An 8663-nucleotide genomic window follows, 5' to 3' on the forward strand; every position below is an offset into this window, starting at 1 on the left:
ACCACCTGAGGTGAGCTGGGAAGAGGTAAGACATGCAAGTAAAGGGTAGAGGGAGGAGGAAGGAAGGAGGGGAGAGAACAGCACGAGAGACGAGGGAGACTGGCCATGGTGAGTGTGCGCCGGTAAATGTCTAACACCTGCACACACACAACTAAACGTAGACACAGGACACCCACAGGCGTCTGTCGGCGTGTTGTGGGCTCTGGGGGAAATGTGCGCACACACGCACTCATACCATATGTGTGTATAGACATATGTATGTAGATAAATGTGTAAGTTTACTGTGGTCTCTAGGGGGAAATGTGCACACACATGCACGCACGCGCCATACATAGATACAGCCATACAGCCCTACGTAACATGCAAGTTTTTGTGAATTGTGTTGATATGAACGATGTGCCGCCCACGATCGGGAAATAATAATAAAACCTGACTCATTATTGTAAATTCCATATAGTCAGCTGACTCTCAAAAACTGCTTCCCTGATTTTTTGCGGCACTCCTCTACCCTTGGCCAGTCTACAGTTTCAGCTGACCGCGGTGTGGCGGTTGGGAGTCGCATCCCAGTGCAGTAACTGTACCTGATAAACGTGTTGCGATTGAATTTGATGTGTGACCTATTTTTCACACTATTGCTCACCCGTACACAAATTTGAATCATTAAACTCCAATCTCTTCTGGCTTCTGGACGACGGTGTTTGGGGGAAATGTAGTCTTTCATTGGCGGTGCAAACCACGTCTCTGCTGAATTGGGCAACGATGTTTAACACTGAGGGAATATTTCCTCAAGTTGAACGCGATCTACTACGTAGAGGTTGTAGGCTGGACAGGACTTCTAAATTCAACCGGAAGTACTGACGTTTTCTCAAGCCCAGGCGATCAACAAAACAAGACATCAACCCCTGATGTGCAGCATTTGCCTGCTGCTAAAGTGACATGTTCCCATCTGGGCTGATGTCGGGCCGGCAGCGCAGTCAGTGCATATGAATCCGGGGAGAGACGGGCCCACACCGCACAGACACACCAGATACAACCTGGGGGGGCGGGGGGGGGAGGTGGCGGAGAAGCAGCAAAAAGTGGTGAGTTTTCAGTATCTAATTCTAAAATACTTCATTTTTAATTAGTAGGTTTTAAATATTTTTAAATAGTAGGTTTATAAAATTTATTTTTAAATAATGGCTGTGTTCAAGACCTGGCTTTCACAATGCCTGAAAACTTAGCAACTGGCTCTTGTGAACTGGAATTGATCCTAACGCAGCACGTGGAGGATGGGAGGGTGATGGGTGGGCTGGGGCAGGGGGAGCTGCAAGCGCGGAGCCTACGTGGGACTGTTGAGCGCGGTTTCCCACCGGGCCTGGCCTCGCCCCCCGAGTTTGGCCAGTGACCACTCGGCTTCCAGAACTGACGAAGGACACGCTCCCCACCCTGGACCTGAGATCTGATCTCCCTCCCCGCATCTGCCAGCCCAGCCGGAAGGAGAAGACCCAGCAGACTCGGGCTACAGAGGCACAGGAAGCCCGCACCTGGGTCCTTAACGCTGCGGGGCCGAGTCCTGTCCCGCTGGGGCCTCCACCCACCAGGCCTCCATTCACCTGCCGACCCGAACAGGCCTGAGATGAGCAACGACAGCATTTTACTTTGGTAAATCGCTGCGATTTCAGGACTCCTCGGTCCGTCCCAACAATGAGTGCTTCTGGTTTTGTGTCACCTCAATTAATATAAAATCAACGCGGGTTTTCTTTTGTTTGACCGCTTTGCAGTAAGCGTCCTGGCTGTGTTCTGTGTCCAGCTCCATTGCTTCCCTGGCTAATCCCCAAGCCTCGGCTCCAACTTGGAGGCTACTGAAGATCCGGCCTAGAGAAATGGATCTCCGTGGATAGCATCCCGCCCCCCCGACTCCCCGGGCCCAGAGTGGGAATTACATTGAAAAACAAAATCCACCTGCACGCTGACTTTTTATTTTTTTTTTTTAGGAGAAACAGTCTCCAAGTCTGGGGGCCTGAAATTCCTTAGGGTCTTCAGAGAGAGGTGGGGGGCGGGCCGGAATCTAAAATGCCTCAGGAAGGAAAGTGTGTCCTCCAACAATAACAAACCCAGCGTTCATCCTTGCACGGCGATACTAAAGGAAGTAGCAAATAAGACCAGGATAAAGACGTTAATTTTTAGCAAATCAGGCCTCCACGGAAACACCTCGACTGGTCTCCCAGGGGAGAGCCAGCCCCCAGTGCCCACTGAACCAAGTTCAAATACTTCTCCGCCTTCCTTGCTCAGCACCTGCAAGTGGATGCTGCTCAGCCATCTGACCTTTGAGTTATGTGAGCGACATTATTCCTCTCTGCTTGGGGTATCCTTATTTCTTGTTTCTTTTTCTCCTTCCATGGGGAATGCTTCCCCATACCGTCAACAATACTATCTTTCGCAGTCTGGGGTCGCTTCCCTATTTTTTATCTTTTAGTGGGATCCTTTCAAATGCTTCCTGGCTTGAGTTCTTTCTGTGTTTGCTGACCCTCTGCCCCATGGAAAGATAGGCACGTCTCTCCGGAGCCTCCCCTTGTTAGCGATCCCAAACACACAAACACACAGATGTGTCACTCTTTTATCTTCACCTGTGGTGTTAAACCTTCCAGTCTCAAAACGTTTCCTGGGTTCCTTTGTTTTTTCTTTTTTTTTTTTTCCTTTTTTTTTTTTTTTTCCCCCAGAGCAAATAAGAGGTAGGGTATTCGAAAGTAATCTGAAATTGAAATTAGCTCAAAGATTATTTTGTGAGATTCAGATCCAAATTAACTGAGAGATAATGAAATATTTAAAGTGCTTCTTTCAAAAGATAAGCCTTTTATAAGATGCATCAGATGCTAAATAGACGCCTCACCTTAAATAAATTACTCACCAAAAATCACAATAATGTTATCTAGTCAGGTCCAGCAGAGAGAGTGTCTTCTCAAAACCTGCTCTGGGTTTCCTACGTTCAACATTTTTCTACCATCAGCGCTACGCATCTGCGCTTCTTCGTCTGTGTTGTTTAGGTCCAATAAAATCAAAGGCCCATTATTCAATATCATAGAAAAATAAAGAGATTCTAATATATAAAACCAGCTGCTATTATTTTTTGGACCCTATTTTTCTATGGACTTAAGGGAAGAGGAACTATGACAACGATCTGTTGCGTATGCCCTCCATTATCCATTCATCATTTTTCTGGTAATTGTACCTCAGTTGCCCTCAGAGCCATCGCCCCCCCCCTCCCCCCGTTAGCTCCTGTGCTCTGGAAAGGTTTGGCTGCAGACCCAAGAGTGGAGTGAGTGACCTACGTCACATCCAGAGTATGTCCCTAGGTGAGCGACTGGTACAGAGAAGGGCAAACAGCCTCCTCGGAGGTGGTGAGAAATACGGGGACCATTTCTGGAAGCTGTGCTTACTTCCATGTGGCTATTTCTCTCCCTCGGTCCCTCACTCAGGGTCCCCAGGGTCACCATCCCTCACATACGCTACGCAAACACCCTATGTTCAGGAGCATGGAGGAGCGAGGAAACCAGGATATCACATGCACCAGAGTCCATTTTCCTCAAAGCAGCCAAAGCTACCTTCCGAAGGCTAATTCAAGCCAATTCACCCCTGACTGAAAGCATTACCACGGCTTTCTGGGATGGCCTATAGGAACCCGCACGGCGTGATGCTGCCAACTCCTGGCCGCCTCTCCCTCGGAGCCTCCTCACGTACGGGTCTGGCCACACCAGCCTTCTGCTTACCCTTAAAATATATCAAGATCATCTCCGGAGCAGCCCGGGGGGGCTCAGCAGTTTAGCGCCGCCTTTAACCCAGGTCGTGATCCTGGAGTCCTGGGATCAAGTCCGTGGTCGGGCTCCCTGCATGGAGCCTGCTGCTCCCTCTGCCTGTGTCTCTGCCTCCCTCCCCTGTCTCTAATAAATAAAATATTGAGAAAAAAATCATTTCTGTCTCAGGACATTTGCACCTGTTGCTTATTCTCTAATAAACAGTCTTTCTTAGGATATTTTCATGGCTCTTTCTTCATTTAGGCCTTAAAAAAATAATTCCTTCTAAAAACTTTGTGTCCTACTGTCTATCCCAAGTACTCACCCTCTCACCATGGTGAGAACTCCCTACCATCGTTCTTAACGGGGTCTGTACATGCCCAACTTTGTTTTACTACGACTCTCTTGTTCCCTCTGGACCACCGGTGGAGCCCACAGTGGAGAGCTTTTGTAGTATCTATGGAGGGAAGAGATGACTGGAAGGAGAATGGAATCCACGGGAAGGCAGAGAACTGACTCCAAGGAGAAAACAAATCCTGATGTTTGATTCTTGCCTTACACAGAGCCCAAAGCCACCCTAGCCCTTCTCTTCTCGATTAATTATTTATTAAATCTTTCTTACGTCCATTTGAATTGGGTTTCCTGCCATCTGAGTTTAAGATATTGTAAATTCCATCTTACTACGGAAAAATGAGTAGGGACATTATTTAAAGGCAAAAATAAAATAAAATACCTAAAATAAATAAAACGAAATAAATAAAATAAAATAAATAAAATAATAAAAAAATAAAATAAATAAAATAAAATAAAATAAAAAATAAAATAATAAAATAAAACAAAATAAAATAAAAAATAAAAAAATAAAAAATAAAATAAAATATAAACTAAACTAAAATAAAATAAAAATAGAAATAAAAAAAAACAACCCAGCAGCATAAGAGGCTCCTTAAAGAAATCGTTTTAAGTGTATTTGAAGAAACAAACATACTGGAGCAAAAAATAGTAAAGCTAACAAAACTTGAAAATATTTAAGTTAATCAAAACTTTCCTTCATATTTTAACATAAATTACAAAGAACGATGTGCAGTGCCCTTCTCGGGAGGTACCTGCTTAAAAGGAGTGTCTCATCTACTTGAGGTGACTGAAGTGGCAGACGGAGGACGAAATGACCTCAAGGATTTTTTTTGACCCTGTGAAATAGGTAAATAGGTTTTTTTTTTTTTTAAAGCATGGAAAATAGTTGTGTAAGTTGTCTATTAAAAAAGTGGCCATTTTCAAAGATAACAAAGATAACACAACGTGATTACCAAAAGAGATTAGACTAAGCGAGACCATGTGCTTCAAGAACAAAGCATTAAAAAAAAGAAAGAAAGAAAAGAAAAAGAGTTAGAAAGTGGCCTTCTCTTAGTCGGGAGGGGAAACTAATGCCACGTGGTTGTGACTGGTTGCAGATGCCTGTGGACCGTGGCTGGACGGCCTTGGCATCCACCAAGGTATGTTTTGAGAATCCTACTGTGTCATAAACGATATCAACATTCCGAACATCCGACACTTGGAACCAAATGTCCTTTAAAGGACATGCATCACGCCAATTTCAACCACCTACTTAATAATTATTACAGTAATAATAACTTGCCATTTTGGAGCAGCCTCTATGCGTTCGGTTCTGTTCTAAATACCAAACATGTAGCATGTCTTCTAATCCACTAATCCCATGAAATAGGTATTATTCATGGCTCCATTTTATAAACGAAGTCACTTACGTAGAAAGGGTATTTATTCTTTTGATAGACGAAATCTCAAAGTCTTGGGAAAGGAGAACCGAGATATGATGCCTACGTTACCCAGTACACCCAAGTGAACCATTTAAGAGCCAGCAAATTTTTTTTTTGATTTAAAATTTTTTATTGGTGTTCAATTTGCCAACATACAGAATAACACCCAGTGCTCATCCCGTCGAGTGCCCCCCTCAGTGCCCGCCACCCAGTCACCCCCACCCCCCTACCCTCTTCCCCTTCCATCACCCCTAGTTCGTTTCCCAGAGTTAGGAGTCTCTCATGTGCTGTCTCCCTTTCTGATATTTCCCACTCATTTTTTTCTCCTTTCCCCTTTATTCCCCTTCACTATTTTTTATATTCCCCAAATGAATGAGAATTTGATCCTCACCCCAATTTAGATCCGATCAGATCATCTGATCAGCTATTGTGAAGCTCTTCTTGGAGTCTAATGCTACGAGCAAACCAGATAAGATCTGAAACTCTGTAATTTCTCATAGAACTGGAATGGGGTGATTTATATTCAGCATAAGGCAAAAGCTCTCAATGTCACTGAAGAGGCTGATGACGCTGAGCTACTTAAGGGGATCAAATGGCAAAGAATTCAATAAGGCCAGATTGTGTATGACAGAGGAAATGATAATGTGCCAGTTTGGAAATAAAAATAGGGAAGTCCAAAGAACTTAATGCATGCAAAGATTTTTTTTTTTCCCTGTGATAGAAGTCAATTTGAAAAGCTTCAGGGAAAATAAAAGTTCTGTGTTGAGATGAGGTTTTAGATGCATGAAGAGCTTAAAAACACTTTCAACTTGACACGACTTGGCTTCAAGGTCTAGTGGTTTCATTATGAAGTGTAGATGATGTAACTAAAAGCATGACTCTTCCCATGAACCAACAGAGACCTAAAAAGGAAAGGGAAAAGGTCTGATTGCAAACATGAGTGTTCCGCTTGCTGGCTCTCTCTCGATTTTAAAAGGAAACCCTTCCCCCAGCGCACTCTTCCCGCCTCCTCGTGCGCAAGGCGTCCTTCCCAGCAACTGGTTAATTCTTCAATGACAAATCCATGCTCAGGGACCAAGTCATGGGTGAGCGTGTCGCAGCAGCAGCTCCCGAGGACCCAGCACCCATGAGGAGGGGGACCCCACCCTCCACCCAGGGACGTACACCACCGAGGCTCCGGCCAGAGCCACAACCCAGGAGGGCTCACACCACCTACTTCTCTCAGCTCAGAGCCACCCCAGCGCACTACCAGACGCAGTAGGAAGTCAAGGCTTGATATAAAAAAAAATAATAATTTCCAAAATAAAACTGTAAATAACTATCTTTCCAGCAGTTGGCTGCAACGTGGCTCTGGGACAAAGGTGTGAGGCCTCTTGAGGTATCTCCTTACTTCTAGGGTGACCGGGATTGCAAACAGTTTGGATTTCCGGACAACAGTCCATGGAGTCAGCCGCCCGCCGTCCTGGGCCTGGGAGCGCAGGCAGGACCCTCTCGTGCCTTCGGGCAGGAGCATCAGGCCCCGGGATGCAGGAACCTCCCGCGCCCCGTGTCCCGGCTTGCGGGCCCAGGGACGCGGCAGCCATCCTTGCTACTCCCGCTTCAGTAATTCCTTTTTCCTTATGCTTTCGGTGTGCTGTGGGGAGCAGGGACCGCCGTCCATGGGGCACCGTCGCGCGGGTCCAGCAGATCCGTCCGGGGGAGCGTGACTCGACGGCAAGTGCCTGCGTCCTCCCTCGCGGCTCCCACGGCCCGGGCCCTCGGGTCCTCCGCGGGCACCAGCGCGAGCGGGAGCTCGAAGCGACGTGGCCCCTGCACGGCCTCCAGCCTCTGAGTCTCCCGAGGCTCTTCTGTGAACTCAACGGCCAACTGGCAACGACACACATGGCGTTTCAGCGAGGTCCGGGCGCCCGTCGGAAGAAGGACGGGACCGAAGACGGGCGGCCTGCGACACCGTGGGACCAGCGCCGGGGCCACACGGAGCTCCCGGGCCACCGAGCCCCAGCGCCCAGGCTCTGGCAACAGTGCGGCTAATGAGAGAGGCTGGGCCACCAAGGTCAGGGCACCTCTTGGTTCCCTAGACTGGACTGGGACACTTTCAGAGCCGCCACCTTTTTCTAGAGACACCTCGAAAGTTTCTGGGCCCACCGAAAAGCCAACCTCTCTGAGCAGGGCAGTGGCGCTTCTGGGGACAATGCACATGACTCTCCCTCTTAAAAAATGTACTTGGGGGACACCTGGGGGGCTCAGTGGTTGAGCGCCTGCCTGCGGCCCAGGCCATGACCCCGGGGTCCCAGGATCGAGTCCCACGTCAGGCTCCCTGCAGGGAGCCTGCTTCTCCCTCGGCCTGGGTCTCTCTCCCTCTCTCTCTGTCTCATGAATAAATAAAATTCTTAAAAAAAAAGTACTGGGGGGCAGCCCCGAAACTGCGGCCGCCCGCGCATTCCTCTCCCCAGCACAGCAGCAGCCCCAACTGCCCGACCCCGGTGGGCTCCACAGCCTTCAGGCCCCAGGCGACGAGCGGGACAGGGGCGCGGTGGGGGCACACGGCAGCGCCCCGTAAGCGACCGCAGGACACAGCCACGGAGGTGGCAGCCCAAGCACCGCACTGTCCCAGGGCCTGGCCCCCACCGTGTCCCCCGCCAGAACCCGCGGCCCAGGCCCGCCCACGGCTTGCACCGGGAGCCCGAGTGCTGCAGGGCCACCACCAGTAAGGGCTGGCTCACAGGCCCGCTGCGCTGGGGACCCAACGCCCGCGGTGGCCCAGGCCCCCTCCGCCCACGCAGGGCCCATGCCCCACACGCTGTCCTCGCGGGTTCGCGGACTAGACACAGACACGCAGGTACCGAGTTCAGGAACAGCCTGGCACTTGGCCTCTGCAGAATGGGGCGACCCCGCCACCCGCAGTTGTGCCTTAAGGGCCACGTCTGCCAGGCCGACCCCAAGAAATGACGGCCCTTGACCTAGACCCCCTGATCTCCTGGCTGCAGCTGGGAGACCCCTGACACAGGGAGCTTGCAGCGGGGGGGACCGCACCCCGAGGACAGCCAGTGACGAGGGGCGGACACGTGGTGCTGCATCCACTGGTACTAGATCACTGTTGCTGGGGGGCCACCACATA

The 8663-nt window shown here is 49.2% G+C and overlaps 1 long non-coding RNA gene across 1 annotated transcript; it reads right to left on the reverse strand.

Moving 5' to 3' along the window:
• Positions 1-1943: 1943 nt before the first annotated feature.
• Positions 1944-5244, reverse strand: LOC112653696 (uncharacterized). The gene is made up of 5 exons (XR_004814531.2): positions 5078-5244; positions 4877-4960; positions 3747-3917; positions 2888-3010; positions 1944-2119 (listed from the first exon to the last, which is right to left on the reverse strand). It is a non-coding gene; the product is annotated as an uncharacterized LOC112653696 (long non-coding RNA).
• Between the last annotated feature and the right edge of the window lie 3419 nt (positions 5245-8663).

This window comes from Canis lupus, chromosome 3 (genome assembly GCF_003254725.2).
Source record: "Canis lupus dingo isolate Sandy chromosome 3, ASM325472v2, whole genome shotgun sequence".
In the NCBI taxonomy this organism is placed as follows: Eukaryota; Metazoa; Chordata; class Mammalia; order Carnivora; family Canidae; genus Canis; species Canis lupus.